The sequence below is a fragment of the Harpia harpyja genome, chromosome Z, assembly GCF_026419915.1.
Source record: "Harpia harpyja isolate bHarHar1 chromosome Z, bHarHar1 primary haplotype, whole genome shotgun sequence".
In the NCBI taxonomy this organism is placed as follows: domain Eukaryota; kingdom Metazoa; phylum Chordata; class Aves; order Accipitriformes; family Accipitridae; genus Harpia; species Harpia harpyja.
In genome coordinates, this window is record NC_068969.1 from 95,407,488 (window position 1) to 95,425,476 (window position 17,989).

At 37.5% G+C, this 17,989-nt stretch overlaps 1 long non-coding RNA gene across 1 annotated transcript in view; it reads left to right on the forward strand.

Annotated features, from left to right (window-relative positions):
- The first annotated feature begins 733 nt into the window (after window positions 1-733).
- LOC128136315 (uncharacterized) overlaps window positions 734-17,989 on the forward strand; it is a 198,445-nt gene continuing 181,189 nt past the window's right edge. The window contains exon 1 of the long non-coding RNA XR_008233328.1: window positions 734-892. This is a non-coding gene — a long non-coding RNA (uncharacterized LOC128136315). The remainder of the gene's footprint in view (window positions 893-17,989) is intronic.

The window sequence follows — 17,989 nt, forward strand, 5'->3', positions numbered from 1 at the left end:
AAACCATGGAATTTCCCAGGAAGGACAACTTTGGCTCCATATGCTCTAGTGTGTAAATCCTCGTCTGCTCCAGATTGTTTAAAGTGTTTCTTTTTTGGTCATTAATTGAAGACACACTTTCTTGTCCTCCTCTCATCTCTCTGATAAGTGATGGCCTTTTAAATCTTAAACCCTAGGACCATGCAGATGGCTTTCCAAGAAGGGCTGCTCATTAATGCACTGAACAGCCACCTGTGATCTGAAAAAGATATATCTTACTCTAATAAGATTTTATGGAAGGGTGTTTCACATTAAGCAGACACATTATATTTAAATTAAGAGTAGGAGAGCACTGAAACAATTGCATAGGAAATATAAATCCAGTTCGTGTAGCTTTCTGTCAGTAATGTGAAAAAAACCACTACTAAGGAGGATCGTGGTCTTCTGAAATCTTTTAGCTGATGCTACCAATGTTTCAGTGTAGTACTAGCCATCTGACTACAATGGAAAATTTTCCTGTTGATTGAAATTTATTCTGTTGTTTCAACAGCAAATCTGTGATTTTTCTTTCTTTTTTTTTTTCTCTCCTTGTTACATGCTTCCCTCTCTTTACACACAAGACAATCCTAGATAAGCAGATTAATATGTGGGATAGCTCCTCTTCATTGTTCTCTGCAGCACTTCCAGCTTTTCATAGCCAGTTGGACTTGTTAGGAGGAGCTAAGCGATTGGTTGTTTCCTGGGCTCTGTTTCATAAATTATAGCCCAGCATGCACGAGCATGATTCCTACAGTTGCAGTAATCCAGAGGCCTGTCAGTTCCTGACTTTATGCATGTTTATTCCTACTTATTTTCTAGTGTTGCACTGGAATTTCCTGTCTTAGATAGTTTGCAATTGCATCTTCAGGACTCTGTGAGTAATTTTGACTTTTTCTGCTCTGTTAATTACATACCATAATCAAGAATGCTTGTGTTTAGGAAGTAGTTCACTAGCAGCTAACATTTGAGATTCTGTGCTGTGTGAGATCAGGTACATTTAACTTTGTGGCTCTTCTCTTACTAGGGTTAAAATAGCTTCATAATGTTGCATGTGGTCAGTGCATTTGGGGTTCATTCATTTCTGAAACGGGCTGTGTTTGATCCCTATATTTTTTGTTCTTCTATAATAAAATATAGTGATGCTGCATTACATCTCATTTGTGCCTAATCAAGACATGTGGCATGTCTTACGTTTTCATACAATTTGTATATTGCATACTAGCAATTGTGGTAGAACTATTGAAGAAATGCACACAATTCTCAGCTTGCAGTATAATAAAGAACCCTCACTCCTTTCACACTCTCCCCCTGCATCTTCTCTAAATAAGAACAGGCATACCAGTAAAAAGCAGGAGAGTGTTAACGTCTAGTATTATAAACAACTGCAAAGATTAACTAACACCCTCTCCCCCCTGCCCCCCTTTTTTTATGGTGTTATGATGCTTTTCTTGATTTGTAGAGGTTGTTTTTATAGCAAGCGAAATGCCAGCAGGTGAGAGTTCACACGTTTATAAACAAATTCTACTTACAGTGAATTAGAAGCCAGTGGGAAATGCTGTTCACGATCTGCGGTTTAATCAGATGGAGTTATCACAGTGACTCCCTTGTTGGTTTCCTGAGATTGTCAGGTGTTACCTCTGCACAACTCTGGTTTAAAACAATAGAGCAGCCGATTGAAATCAGAAATTAGAAAGCTATTAAGCTAGTGCTCTACACCTCTCTAGTAAATGCTACAAGGTCATATTCATTGCTATAAATGCATTAGTTCATGCAAAGAACTTTCCACATTGCTTGTTTTTCCACTGGAAACATCGTTTCATTGTGTGGTGTAATTAAGCTAGCATTTGTGGGTAAATAGCTTGGGTTATACTAAGAAGTACATACTTTCTGCTAGCAGGATATAAGCCTGTGCTGTTTCTTATTAGCTTTCCTTCTTGAAGCCATATCTTTTCAGATGGATTTGTGTGAGTAAATGATTTTAAAATATGTTCTTCAGACAGCCGACTTGGTCTTTCTAATGAATATTATAGATTCTGGGGACATAAAATGTCCTTGTAAAACTTGTGTAAAAATCTTTTTTCGCTAGCAAAGAAATTATATTTTGAACCTGTAACAGAAAATAGAAATGTAATTTTAGCAATATTGCTGCTTGGATGTCTTACGTTGTAATGCATAGAACCATGCAAAATTAAAGTGACCATCACAAACTGAAGGTCAATAGTATGGTGATACCATCTAAAATATTTTTGTTAGATGTGGGTCAGCAAGGTAAACTGTTTAATTCCTCTAAATGGCTTTATGAAGTTAAGCAAAAAAGGGTTTTGCTCACACAGGTAATACCTGAGATAACTTTCGCTGGCTTTATCTTAGTGGTCAGGTATAGTAAATAGGTACACTATTATATATCTGATATAAAACCTAAAGCACAATGAAATCAATTTGACTGAGATGCTATGAATTAAGCGAGGCAGTGAATTATAGAATAAACTGTTAATTTCTATGATATTTCAGAAATAAGAAATCCAAAGTAGTTCTCTTTGATGTGAAAAGCTGGTTTCAGCATAGTTTCTCTGACATATGCGAAGCTCAAGGAAATAACTTGGTGAGACATTAAACTTGGAGAATATGGTATTGTGGTCTGAACAGCCATGTGACTTGTCATGTCTCATTTGAATGAAAGTTATCTCTGCTGTGATAATTTTTTTTAATCTAATCAGGTTATTTAGCTCTGAACGATGCTACTTTACTTTTCCTGTGCTGAACAACAAAGAGAGACTATGGAAAAAAACTTGCAAGTTTAAGTGAGTTTCTTCTGGCACTGTGTTTGCTGTGATCCTAAGGGGAGTAATGTGGAAAATTGGTCCTGTGCTGTAGCTGAGTACATGCACTGTTTCAATACTGTTAATACCAAGTTGCCAGGAACTGAAACTGTATTGATACAGAATTCTATAGGTGATATTTGGAATCTAACATACCGCAAGCAGTGCCTACAGGCTGGATCAAAGTCCTGTTGTGCTGGATGCTGTTCAAACAAGTAGTAAAAGGCAGTCCCTGCCCTTATGAGATTATAAACTAAACAGGATGGTAGGCACAGGATGGAAATATGCACAATTTAAACATAAAGTGGGCAAGTCAGAGCAGGTCAGCAGCCAAAGAAGGAATGAAATCCTGGAATATATCTGTAATATAATATTTTATTAGAGATATCTGTAGCAAAAAGCTATGGCAGTGAAGGTCCACATTAGGATACCTGTTTGATACCAGAAGCAGTATAGGTACATTGTGCCAAGGCTAATTAGGGCAGAATTAGCTTGCAGTGAGCATTTTACTGCTTCTTGTACACATGCTCCCCTAATTCATAGTTCAGTGCCTCCTTGGCTATGCTGATGCTACTTGAAAGAAACTTTTTGTCTCCTATTATGTTAAATAGCTATTCCAATATTTTACATCCACTTTAGGAAGTCTCTATAGGTGGTTTTTTCAGAACTCTTTGAAAAGGTTTTTCCAATTGTTTAGCAGACTCTTGGATTTGCATCCTTGTTTAAAACATACCAGAGGCTTTTCTCTAAAATGCAAGGGAGCTTAACCTTGCAGGGAAGACAGCCCATGTTACAGCTTTTATATAGCACCTACCTTGAGTCCTGCTGGCTGAGTTGTATGTATTGGTGTTTGGACAAAGCAGATAAAATTAATGTGTGACCGTCTGCTTAAGTGTAAGATTGATATGAAGAAATGCTTTATATAATTAGGAAGAGCTTATAAAAAGAACTAAAATTCCCTTTAAACTTGAATGTATGATGCTTTGCTAGTGAATTTTCAGTGTCAGTTCAGGTATCCATGTCAGCAACATAATTTATATAAAAACTGCAACATGTTTTGCAAAATATTTTTGTAAACATTTTGCTTGCAAATATTGAAACTATGTCTGCTCAGTACAGCACCAGAGTACTGGCTGCAGGTGTGTCCTGCTTTGTACCCATGTTATAGTCTCTTGATGAGCAGTTAATTGTAAGCCATTTGCAGCCGGTAAGAAGCATTTCTTCCATTGGTATCTCTGTGTGCCAGTTGTCTGAAGGAACCCCCATCCCAAAATACTAAGCAAAAAAAATGGGGGGGACACTCACAAAAAATTGTGCCCACCTTAGCTGCTGGACACATCTTAAGCCTGTACAAGAGGTGGGTTCTTCATGCAGACAACAGACAGGACTGGTCTTACAAAACCCAAAAAAGGTACAAGCATTGCTCAGTAGCCCATGCTTTTGCTTCTGCTAATAATTCATGGCAGCCCTGGGAATTAAGTACAGGTCAAAATTAGTAGAGGATCTGACAGGGCCTTCTGTTGCTGTTGCAATGTAATATTATTTGAAAAATGACATCAAGTCACTTTGAGTGTCGCACTGCTTATCTTGGAAATAAATATTTCCATATGCCTCAGTTTTACAGATCTAAAATACTTTGGCTTCACAGAAGATGTATCAATGTGACTGCATTGTTATGGTTTTATTTTATAATTTTTCATACAAAAAATATAGAACTTGTAAACTCTAAATTTCTGGTTATAAGAAAAGAAAAAGAATTTCACTTAGCCTAAGGTATACTGAACTTTCTTTTCTCTCATTTACAGTGGTCAGTTTAAATTTCTGAATTAACTGTGGACTATATAAAGATTATTCTGAAGCTTGAAAAATAAATAACTAGATTAAGATCAACAAAATTTTTTTTTTCTCCTGTTTAAATAGGAGGAGTTTTGCTTTCTTCCTGCTTGATCTTTAAAACAGCCTTGGGAAAAAACCAAAAAAAGTGTCATCACATCAGTACAATAAAGTATTGTATCTTCTTAAACCAGCATAAACATGTATCTGTGATATCTTTGTGTTCTGGTAGATCACTCAGCAGATTGAAAGGTGTGGAGTGTGGGGGGCAGAGAGAGAGATGAAAGAAAGAAATCTAGAAGAAAAAACAAGTGAGTTCCAATCACATTTGGAGATAGGAGGAAACCAAACGGAATAAGTGGAAATATTGAAGCTAAAATTAGCTGTTCAAATTAGTATCTTCAAAGTATGTTGAAAATGTTGGTTTATAATTTTAAACAAAGTGTGTGATGCAATTTGGCCCGGAGGGGAAAAGAAAAAGCCTCCAAGTGATATTATTAATGAAGCAGCTTTTGGCTTGCTTGTGTAATTTTGCCTTTGCAGTTACTTTCTGTAAATAGTTGTGCAATGAATGTACTGATATTAAAATGTATTTCAGAGATGCATGTGTGGATGTTTATAGCAGGTGAGCATTTATACTCGTATTTATGTGGAAAAGGCCTTAAGCAAAACCGGAACTGGTTGTTTACATGTATTTGCATTCTCAGGATCAAGGACAGGATTGCTTTGGTTTTGTTGTGTCAGGATTCGAATTTTGTGCATCTGAAAAAGTAGTATTCTGTTCCTGCATTCCAGCTTGCTTTCCTTGAATGAAAGTATAGTTACCCAAAGTGTAATACAGATGTATTTACATTTTCAGGCAGTTACACAAATATTCTCCCCAAGTAGCAAAGCTCCTGGCTTGTGCACAGAGAACACGCTGTTCCTTCAGGGGCTTCCTGGAACTTGCTGTTCTCTGTATGAGAAATAATGGTGTCTTTTGTATTAAATAATTTGCCAGCAAGTTTTACATGTCACAGTGATTTTTAGAGCTAGCAAAGCTCAGCCTTATTATAGCCTAGAATCTGAATTACAGCCCATGGATAGTCTATTAGCTTTCTTGATACATCATTTATCTCTCCAGTTCTGCCAAACAAATGCAGACCAAAACTTTTTGAATTTTCATGGTTGGAGGCTCTCAAGTAAGGACTGCAAGTATATAATTTGTAGGTTGCCAAACTAAAAAATGAAATTATTCCAATTCAGTAATGGATTTGAAAAGATGATAAAGGGAGAGAAACAGCTGTTTGTGTATTATCTGTATGGATGTAATGTGTGGATGACAAATATTTTCTTTGTGCTTGATAAGTGTCTGGAAGTGGTCTGAGGGCAAGTTAGGAGCTGAAGTGGAAGAAGGTGGAAGGTGGCTTTATGGCCTGTGACAGAAAAGGCTCTAGATGGACTAAAGGGACTCTGTTTGCTGTGTAAACCAAGCTGGCAAAGCTTGGAAGCTGTTTTATACTGTTTCACTGGAAAACCAGAATTTTGAGAACGTAAAGGATGTACATGTCATGAAATGTGATTAATCAAATCTATGTTTGTCTGTGGTTGTAGTTATCCCAAACAGCTCTCCTATATCTTAAGGTTTCTGGTTACTGTTAAAAAAAAATTGCAGTTGACTGCAGTACATGAATGTCTGACATAGTAGGGGAGAGGAATACAGATGATCTTGCAATGCTGAATTTCAATATGTGACTCAACGAGTTTCCAGTGATAGCTGTATTTCCCCTAGGGTCCAACATTTTTGCAAATGCAATTAAAAATAAAAAAAGATTTTGCTCATTCTATCTTAGAATTTTGAAAACGTAGGCCCTTACTTAGCATTAAGCTCCTTAATGTAGTTATTTTTACAGCATTAAAAAAAAAAGGTGTTTTACATGTGATTTTTATGATGATATACCCCCAAAACAGAGTTAATGTGTGGTTGTACATGTATAAAAATTTACATGCACAATTTAAAGTTGAATTTTGATGATGCTGATTTTCTGTCCTGTTTTTAAATCTTAAATATAAGATTTCATTCCATCTGAATAAAAACATTTTGAATTTTGTTTTAAAATCAACACTTAACAGTTAAGAAGTTGAAATGTAGTCTGTCTATTCTTTATCTTACTATCTAGGGATCTCATCCTCCATAAGCTCTTTCAGATCTGGGCATTGATATGAAGCGTAGTTTTGTTAATTTACAGCCAAAGAGTCTGCATTAATTTCTATCTTTCTGTCTCTTCTTTCCTGCCTCATGAGTAAAGTGATATAGAAGGGAAGATATATTTGCATGAGAATATGTTTTCTACTTTCTTTACTCTCAGTAATAAATATACCAACATAAATTTACTGTGGTGAGTAGATATTTATGTGTACAAACCATAATTTACACAGAGAAGAGCTATAAAATGCAAATTATACTTGAAACCACTCTTAAAAATTAAATCCAGTGCTGGATTTTTAATATTTGCACTTTTCAGAATCTGAATACTGTATGCAACTTCTGGACTCAGCTCATACAGAGGTTTGAACATCTGTGGCTCATCCATTTAAACAGATGGTAAGATCTGTGATGTCCCAGGCATTTGCAGTGCAATGTGGTGTCTGGCACAAATGTGTTTGTACATCCACCTATCTTTGACCATTAAAAAGACTGGCCTTGCTCCAGACTTTTGGTATATGCAATTTCTAGCAGTGTGCTGCCCTTGGACTTCAGGGATATAAAATCTGTTATTTGCTTCTATTATCTCCATATGGGTGCTTCCTATCAAGATATCTAATTATGAAGAGAGGGGAAGTTGTTAATCACTAACCTTTTTTATAATAGATTCCCATATAGTGGATATAGCACAGCATGTGTGTATACAGTAAACAAAACAATTAGCTGAGACCTGAAAAGACTGGTTATCAATGTGCTGTGCATTTAATTAAAATTAAAAAGTATAGAACCATCTACCTAATGCCCCACTAATCAACAATGGGGGTGTGTGTGTTATTTAAACATAAATCTTTCTGTTTGAAAAACATCTGTTGCTCTGAATAATCTGTTCAAGTTTATTTTGGATGAAGACAGCTACTCCTGATGACAAAACAAAGTTTGAGAACATAAACCCCAGTCATTACAGCCATTTCCTGAAGCCTTCTCACAGAAATAACACTAAGGCCCTTTATTCAAACATTCAGATTGAATTGCTTTGTTGTGTGCCTAGCTGTGGGAATACTGATGTATAGGATAACCTATGGGAAGAGGTAGTCATAATGCTGGTGTTCCCCCAAAAGTGCAATATGGACTCATCGAATGGCAGTCTTGTAGTAATATTTCTGTGAAAGAGGAATAATGAAAGATAGCATTTAAAATCCACAAGAAATGTAGCACTAGAAAGGAGCTACATCAGTGTAATAGGTTTATATGGCCTTTTATGTCTAGGTTTGGAGTGCAATTGGAAAATACAGCAATAGTAGAAAGGAAAAAAAGGCAGTTTTCTGTAGGGCGTTTAGCAACATTTGTTGGCGTACTTGGTAAGGTGGGAAAAAAATATGGTATGAAATAACCCTTTCAGGAGCCTTTAGTTGAAAAGCCAGGAAATGTCTTCTTTTGCAATGCATTGGACTGAGAGATTTGAAGGTGATGCTTTATGGCTTGAAGACTTGATTTTTCTGCAGGTCTTACACTAGCTTCTTTCTGAAATGCTACACTTACGTGCTGTTTTAAGGAAAGCAGAATTGCTTACTTTCGGATATCATTTCCTCTAGCTTCAGCTACTGACTCTTAATTCTATCTCTTAGTAAGTCTTACCACAGATTAAGAGGAAAATATCACCTTCAAAGTCTGTTAATAATGTGTGATAAAATCATTACAAATACTTCCCAGTCCTGGCTAAGATTCTAAGGTTTTTAATATAATCCCTGGTTTTAGATATTCTTGATCCGTCTAAACTAAATGGAACATTACTTCAAAAATTCCTCTCTTCATTGAGGATGCTTTTCATCCTCAGAAGGTTTTCATGGCTCATTGCAGTTTCCACTTTCAGAGATATTAAACAATTTACCATGTGTGTTGTATTAGTGTTAAGATAGCCTGTTTACTATGTGTGTTGTATTAGTGTTAAGATAGCCTGTTCTGGAAAGAACACATTTATTTTCTTCTGTACTTATTCTCCCTGGAATCTGCTCTTTCATGATCTTTCCTGACCACAGTTTGCTACAAGCTGACCACTAAAAGTTGTAACTGTACTTTCCTGATGGTAAGCAAAGTCTGTGTTGTTGTGATTTTTTTTTTTTTATTATTATTTTTAAACTGGTAGCTGTGTGCAAGACTGCAGTGTTGGAATCCTTAATAATGCAGAGATGAAGTTCACTATGAACTTGAGGGTATGCACCCACCCATGTTATGTAGCTCTAGGTCCCACGGCCCTAAAGCAGTTCAGACTTTATTTATTTATTTATTTATCTATCTATCTATCCACCCCCACATTCACCACCCTGGGGCAAAGTATCCAAAATGATGTTGAAATTATGCTTTCTTGCAGAAAATTTCCTGCAGGTGAAATTTTCATAGTATGAAACATGATACATCCAGTATGCTTCCGAGTCGGGCATGGTGGCGGTATTTAAGGGTAGAAAGCTAGCTTGGGACAGTGAAGGGTAGAGGGAGACAAACCTAGTGAAACTCTGTCTCTTCTTCCTACTGGGAACAGCCCCCACAATGTGCTACCCTTCAAGACTGTGCCAGCTAGCACACGTTGTCCCCCTGCGCTAGCTGGCACAGCCAGTACTGTCCCAAGAAACATGTTTGCAGTTCCCGTGGGGGAACAGTGGTGCAGGGTTCAAGCTTGCACCCCAGCCATGCTTTGTTTGGCTTTCAGGGGTACAGATCTATCCGCTGTGTTTACTCATTGTGCTACCGCTTCATCTTTTGTCTGGATAACTTCTCAGCCTGCTTCCTACACTGGCTGACCAGCTTGCTCGTTGGCTCTTTGCTTGCTGGGGAGGGCAGGTCCTCCCAAACCAACAGCCCTCCAGTTGCGTAATGAAGGGCAGCTCCCCGAAGAAAACCCTACAGGTGAGAGGAATTCCTTTCCCCAGAGCAGGGATTGCATGTGCTGTACCCCCCTCGGGATGTACGCTGCCTGGGGCACCTGCTGTGTACTTTGCACAGGGACTTGTATGTGCGGGCTGTGATGGCTTTGGGCACAGTCTGCAACCAACCTGAGTGATCCCAGGGTCGTGGCTCTGGACCAACCCCCTTTCCTGCTTCAGTTGCCTTACTCACAAATGCTCTGGGAGTTTTGTGCAGAAAGACTTAAGAAAACTTTGAGTTAAAAACACTGAATTGAGGCTTTGTCATGGGAAGCTGTATCTGGGCTCATCGAGGTGTTTATGATATATCAAGATAGCACAAAGGAACAGCACAAGCCATTTTAAAGTATACAAGAAGTTAAGCTAATGGATTTCAGTGGAATTACCTGCTTGAAACCAGACACTAATGTAGTCCCTTGCTGTCTTTGGTTAGTGATACATTTCAGACACCTAGAGTGAAAAGTTTAAAAAATGCAACTTTTCTCCACTTTTGTAGCTTGCGCTATTTTTATATTAAAGCCTGTAGTTTTTGCTGTTTGTCACAGGGATAATCCATGGGCAGTGCAGTGTGCAGGGATTTTTTTGAGCACTTTGTATTTGCTTAGTTTTTTATTGATTTACTTTACACCATCATATGTCTGACTATCCAATACTACACATGTACTTTAATTCTCCTGTGGGGAAAAAAAAAAATATCATGCTGCTTCAGGGAATTGGTTCATATGTGCATAAAATCAAAATTCCAAAATCTGCATTGATGGTTCCTTAGTAATCTGAAATAAGACAATTATGTTGCTTGAGAGAGTTAATCCATGGACAGGCTGTGAAAATTTAAATGCACACACACCTACACATACACACACTGCAACACCCTGCCCTGATATATAACCAGGTGAAATAAATCTGGCCCTGAAGCTATGATTGAATAATTGAAATTTACAGGTGCCACTTTGTGCACAAAGTCTTGCTGACACACATGCTAAATATTTTAAAGTGTCCTATACTCTGTGATGATCAGCTATGCACTAATGACTGAATTAAAGGACAGCTGAATTGAGAGGCAAATCATGTAATTACAATAGAATGACAATCTATAGTAATTTATTGGTTTTATTGTTATTCCTCTTTTTTCCCTAGTTGCTACTTAAACTCATTTTCTCATCATTCAGATTTGTAAGTGATCAACTGTCAGACAGTAATTTTGGAATTCAATTACGCTTTTATTAATAAAATTCAGTGAAATAGCTTATATAAGACCATATAAATCATCAAATTGCAAATAGCCTATTTTAAAAGCAGCATAGTGCTAAATGCATTTATAATATTAATCCATTAATGAAATTACATTTTAACTTGATAATTCTAAAAGCCCTAGATTTGAACAAAGCCAATTCCATGGCAAGACTTCACATGGCACTAGATTTGAAGAAAGCAGAAATATAAACCATCATTGAATTGTGACATGTTGTGCAGCTGGTCCCCACCGATTTCACTTTGAAATCAAAATTCAGGTCACAGAAAACATGTAACTGTAGCAAAATCTTAGGACTGCTGCTGCCAGTTACTCCTGTGCAGATGATTCAGCAAGAAAAAGGGAATGGATGTGGACAGTGGTTTCAGCTGCGTTTGCTGCCTTGGGCCAGTCCCTTTTAGGGACAGTAGAATTCTGGGTTCATTTTCAGGTTTTCTGGGGGATTATTTTTCAGCCTGGAGAAAAGAAGGCTCGGGGGAGACCTTATTGCTGCCTTTCGATATATAAAGGTGGCTTAAAAGAAAGATAGGGAGAGACTTTTTACCAGGGCCTGTAGTGACAGGACCAGGGGCAATGGTTTTAAACTGAAAGAGGGTAGGTTTAGACTGGATATAAGGAAGAAATTCTTTACCATGAGGGTGGTGAGGCACTGGAAGAGGTTGCCCAGAGAGGCTGTGGATGCCGCATCCCTGGAAGTGTTCAAGGCCAGGTTGGATGGGGCTTTGAGCAACCTGATCTAGTGGAAGGTGTCCCTGCCCATGGCAGGGGGGTTGGAACTAGATGATCTTTAAGGTCCTTGTCAACCCAAACCATTCTGAGATTCTATGATTAGAATCTGGTAGTTATAGCTGTCTCTGTGTCTCCACATATCTCTTCTCTTCCTGTACACTAATCCAGTCCTCACCTTTGGCAGCCTCTCCTATATTTTTCTGTGCCCACCTATGGTAGCTTTTCCTCTCTCCTAGCTAACTAGCCATATTGATTCCTGTTCCTACTTACTTTCCTCTGTTTTTCCTAACCTGTTAACCTCTCTGTCTCAGTCTTCCCCTTTTCTATCCAGATACTTTCACTCCCTGATATATTGCCATGGTTACTTATGCCTTAGTACTAGACTCGTGTAAAATCAGAATCAGTCTTGTAATAGTGAGGAGAGTTGTGGCACTTAAGGAAGCCTGTACTTGCTTTGTATTTGGGATGTCAGTCCATTATGACTCTCTGGCTGTAGACATGTCAATTGTTTATCCTTTTCAGTCTCCATGTACTCCACCATAACGTGATACCTGCAAGACATGAGACAGGACAGAATAGGATTGGTTGATCCAAGTCTTCTGAAAACTCAGCTGCAGAACTCGGCCCTGTAGTGCATGTGTCAGATGATTATTTTTTTCTCTTCCTCTCAGAGGTTTTATTATTTAGGAATATTTACAGGGATGGCTGAAAGCACATCCTTGGTGTGCTTCATTTATGCAAATTTTCCTTTCATTACCTTCTCCAGATTCACTGAACTCTGTGGCTAACTTGTGTCCCAAAAATTCAGTTGGAAGTAAATATCTGTTAAGGGAAATTTCACTCCGAACAAATGAAGTTTGGCAAAATTTATCAGTAGCTGAAAATAGGTTCATATGAGAAGAAGGGTAAAGGAATTTTATTTGAGAGGTGTAGCTGGAGGGTGGTTAACAGTCCTTATCCCACGAGCCTTGTGCGGTTGTATCCAGAAGGATGACAAGACAGGCATTGGTCTCTTCAGAGGGAAGCAGGGAAGGGGAGCTCCTGGTGCTGCTCAATGACACGATGGGGTTAGGCTAGGTAGTGGCCAGCTTCACAGTGATGAGCCATGGCAGCTGTGTCAGTATTTGCTGCCTTGCTTTATCCTGTAGCTGGGAGCTGATTTACACAGTCGCCCCTAAACCAGAACAGGCATGTGTTTGTTGTCGTCTGACAAAGCATATCTGTGTACCAGCATTAGCCTGGCTGGAGATGCAACTGACCATCTGGACCCTGAATTTCTAAAGGATTCTTTCCAAATCAGGCTTAGCATTCCCTTCTGCTCCATATTCATCTGGTTTTAATTCCGTTTCTTGGGAAATATGTTGCTGATACGTACAGGGTACAGGGCAGATTCTATACACCAGGAAATTTTTCACCTTTTGTACAAAGCCATTTTAGAGGGCAAATTGATATTATTTTTAATCTAAATGTTATTTTTAAGATTTGCTAGACAAGCTCAAATAAAAACATGGTTTTCCCAACTCAGATGTAAATTGAAAAGCATTTTTAAAAGCTTTGCACAAGATTTTCAGAGGAAATGGAAATATTAAATTCAGGTTTATGGCTTTAATTTCTCACAGCAAATTTTTTAAGGCAGTTTTGCAAATGTTATGTAAATTTTTATGTTATATAAATTATGTACATTTTATGTTAAGTACCACTAGTTTGATACTTGAATTAGTTTTGGTAAAAAAACACTAAGAAAAACTCCAAGATAATACTTTCTACTTCCTGCTTCAATACTGAGTGGATGGTGAAAGGAAACTGTACAGATAGTTTGGTTAAATGAAGACAAAGATAGTTCCTTAGATCCAGCCTCTCCTTTCCAAAGAAAAGTCAGGAATTAATCTCCCTCTTGAAATGTACGCCAGAGCTGCTGAAAGATATATTTTAAAGTGCATAGGGTTTTTTCAGCTGCTTAAGAGATCATCAGTTTTGTTGAACTGACCAATGCTTATGACACTATAAAGTTGTATCTGCAACTTAAAATTGGAAAATGTTTTAATCATATTCTATACCTAGCAATCCTCTTTTTCCTTTTAGTTACAATAGAGAGAATCACAGAGTAGTTGAGGCTGGATGGCACTTCTGGAGATCGTTTAGCCCAACTCCTTGCTCAAAGCATGGTCAACCCAAGCAGGTTGCCCAGGACCATGTCCAGTCAGGTAGCTCCTGTAATGTTTCTGAATACTTTATTTAATTTCTTTCACTATTTTTCTATTATCAAAGCATTTTAGCCATTTAAGTCAAGCAACATATGAAAGTGCCTATCATAGTCTGTTTGCGTAGGATAGACTCCCTTTGGTGGAAAAATATTTTTCCAGAAGATTTTTCCCTAAAAAACTTGTCCCTCTTTCACATAAGGAACACAAAAAGCTCTCAGGCTATGGAAACAGGCAAGTTTGAAAATTCTTTTAAAAGTAAATTTGAAAAAACAGAAGTGCCTCAGGGCTCACCCAGTTATCACAAACACACTGTCCCGAGAACAGCATTATGTCTACAAAATAGACAAGGTGATTTACAACAAATGACAGGGGGTCTTGACTCAGGCCAGCAAAAACTGGGGCAAACAGGAAAGAAAAAGAATGTGTATCCAAGTTTATCCCCAAACAGTTTGCAGATTAAAGGTTATTTTTATTAAGGCATGTACCTGTAGAAGGAGCAGACTTGCTATTTGTTAACAAAAAGACAAAAGCTCTGCAGATCTTTGTATGTATTTCTATCATAAAAATACACATTGCCATATTGAGAAGAATGCAGTGGCAAATACTTGGATATTTACCTATGGTGGAGTGTGAGTACTGCCTACCCCAGTTTGTTCTTTACTTGGCTTCTTCTTCCTTTATTGAATGTTTGTGTATTGCACAGATGTTGGCATTTCTAACTTTCAGATTAATCTCAATGTGCCCTTTGTCTAGATATTTGACTATGCGAAAGAATGGGGATCTAAAGGTAGGGATGCGTGGAATAAATCTCTTGTACAGTAGCAGGTAATCTAAATATATTAAAATATTCTTTATGTGATTACATTAAAAGTTACGGGTATTTAGAATCTGCTGTAGAGTAAAATAGGAAATCAAATTAAGGACTTTATTGAGCACGATGATCTTTCCAGATGTTTCTTTGTCATGAAAAGGACTCAATTGTTGGGAGCAAATCACTGTCCTGCAGGAATGCCTCATATCATCAGGTAGTCTCCTCTGAAGCCTGTGAGTTAATCCATAAATACTTGGTACTGTCTGTGCCCCAGCTGTGTTTTGCCAGAACGTTTTGCAGGAATTTTATGTGAGACCACTTGTGTTACCAGTGGGTGAAGAGCTAATGCCACAAGATGGAAAATGAAATAAATGTACTCTGTGGTGAGGTCAGCTCCTCAAAATGAAGAACAGCCTTTTTGTGACGGCCACATGCTAGGCAGTGTTTGGAAATCCTATATTGCAGGGATAAAGCGTAATTGACAGTGCATGATGCAAATGTGATTATAAAGAGGTGATTCTTCTGTTGACTGAGAACTGAATGTGGTTTTCGGGCTGTAAAATGCGACTAAAATGGCAATAGGTCCAGAAAGGAGAGCAATAGTCTATTTCTGAGAAAAGACTAGGATTACTCTGAGTACACACAGCAGCACTATATGTTGTACACATGCTATAGCTACGTGTATGGGGGCTTCTTCTGATGCTGTCCCTAAAGACTGTGTACAAGTAATTGTGATAAATTGCCAAAGGTGAGCACTTCAAGGTAGTGCTGCAGAGAGATCCACAAGAATATGTCAGTCATAACCTAAATAAATCTTGCAAGTAATAGTGTAAATCTGGTAGTAGAGAATACCCAATGCAATACATTCAAACTGGATAAGAGTATCTGTGAAGATGAAAGACACAGCATAAAGAAATGTAGGGATGCTTAGCCTGTAAGCAGAAGTTAATGATACAGGAAAAACTTTCAGAAAACAGTCAGTAAGCAAGAAACTGAGTATGACTTTCCAGAGTGCAGAAAAGACCCTGCAAATGCAATTCAGACTTCAAGTAGCATGTCTAGAGGTACAGTATGATGAAGCTGAGAGCAAATAACTCCTTTAAATATACCCCTGATGCGAAAAAACTTTATTTGTTTGCTTACTTGTTTGGGTTTTTCTTCTTCTTTTGACCAAGTCAGTGTGAGAAAATTAGAGGAAGCATAGAGTGAAAACAAAAATAGTCTCAAACTAATTGCACGCTAGAAATCAAAGATGACTCATAAGCTAATGGCAGCAATTCAGTTGCCAGTTTCAACATTTTTGAAGAAGGGATGACATTTGCACTAAAATATAGCTGTGGATTTTGTTGACCAAAAATGAGGATGAGGAACTTTGAGCAGTGGGAACTTGTGAGTTACTGTGTACAGTCTGTGTTCTCTGACTTTGCATTTCTTAGTTTAGCTACAGTTCATCCAGGAAATTTTATTATGAGTGGGGATGCCTGCCAAGATGGTGCCATGTAGGGTTAAACAAGAGAGCCTGGTATATAAAGCTGCTCAAGGAGAAGGGTTTGTGTTCTCTAATGTTTCATGTTGATTTATTTTCTCGGCTGGGGAAGTTTTTTAAACTTGGCTTCAGCTAAGTACCGACGGATGACTTCAAGCGCCTAAACATGGGCACCCACATAAGAAAATTTTAGGCTATCTTTTGGACACTTTAAGTTACCTGAAGATGAAAATTATGCAGGGAATTTATGCTCCTGTTTCCTTTGAAAAACCTATTAGTTGCCTATTTACACAGTTAGGTGCCTAGCTAAATTTTAAATGTGTTTTTATTATGACAGACATAATGGCTATGTATGTTGGGAAAAGACATGCAAGAAGCTGGATAGGAAAGGTGCACTTAAATTGAAGATGTTTATCTTCCTGACAGTTCAAGGTTTTTGTTATGCACCTTTCACAGGAAAATCCCTGAAATTTATTAATAATGCATCTTTAAGTGTGTCTGGCTTAGCTGGCATTGCTCACTGACTTTTTAGTATAACAGACATGAATAAGAACAGTTCAAGTAAACTTGGTAATCTGCAGAGAAAATTTGAAAAATATTAATTTACTTTCATGAGGTATCCTTCACATTCATTAGCCATATATTTATATGGCATGCAAATATCAATAACAAAATAATTTCTAACATGTAGCTGGCAAATTTACACTTATGCCTTGCCTCACAGTAACTTAAAATTACTGTTTTTCAGGGAATATGCTCAGGCTGTTTATAACCAAGTATGACCAATCTCACAAATTGATAGAATGTGTCTTCCAGACAACAAAGCATAATCTTATACTGTCAGTAGAAAATTAAAAAGGAAACCACTATTAAGAGGGAAAAAAATTTAATTAAAAAAAAATGAAATCTTTCTGAACAGAAAAGATTTATATTTATGACATAATCAACAAAAATAAGACTGTTCACTTACAAGGTTTGCTTCATTTAAGGTTACCTTGTGACTTGCAAGCAACTAATCTTCTTTAAGTGTCCTGTCCACATATCTATTTTATTAGTCCTAAGTTAACAAGGTAATTTGAGGTACACCGTGGTTAAATTATTTGACTGAGTTAACAAAATAACTTTGATTTATACAATACTCACTGGTTGTATATTTTAGGCTTCTTGAGGTTGTCTAGCAAAACAGTATTTGAGTCCTGTTGTATCTTTGTATTGTCATTTGAGGCCAATACTTGGGAAAATAAGCAAGCACACCCATATGGCATTAGAGTTCAGACTGGTTTCTCTCCCTTCATCCATACCAGGAGCGCAGGTCTTCTCTTTGCTCCCAGGTATAGCTGGGCATAAAACTGGTAGTGCAGCCAAAAAGTTCCCTTCTGTTCTAGGGGAGTCATATAGTAACATGACAATACCCAAAGGTTAAGGTGGACTAAATGAGATTGGTTATATTGAAATACAGTGGTAGAGATAAATCTGTGATACAAACTCGATGCACATAGAAGCACAACGTTTTTAAATGATAAAGAAATAAGAGCAAATGCAATCTTCTGGTGCAATGTAGAAAAATAGAAATCTGCATTTCTAATCTTAGATACTAGTAAGTTTTTCTCTCTCATGTCATCATTGCTTATGTCAATAGTGTCCTTTATTCACTGTAAAGCAGGCCAGGAAAAGATTTCAGATACTTTGTCAGTCTGATGTTATAAATATGTTTATTTGCTTTTACTACCTCTC